A 210-nucleotide genomic window follows, 5' to 3' on the forward strand; every position below is an offset into this window, starting at 1 on the left:
CAAAAGCAGGCGTTGACAATAAAAATGATGTTGACCAATAATCTTTAATTTTATTTTTTTTTACGTGTGCCATGAGCAAACAAACCGCTAAAAATGTATACATTTCATTGCAATTTGTGTCTTTCCAATCCTGTAGCTTTGATTTACTTTTTAATGTAAAATTAGTTTTTATAAATTTAAAATACTTATTGGTTTGTTCAACAATATGAT

This window comes from Acyrthosiphon pisum, chromosome X (genome assembly GCF_005508785.2).
Source record: "Acyrthosiphon pisum isolate AL4f chromosome X, pea_aphid_22Mar2018_4r6ur, whole genome shotgun sequence".
Classification (NCBI taxonomy): Eukaryota; Metazoa; Arthropoda; class Insecta; order Hemiptera; family Aphididae; genus Acyrthosiphon; species Acyrthosiphon pisum.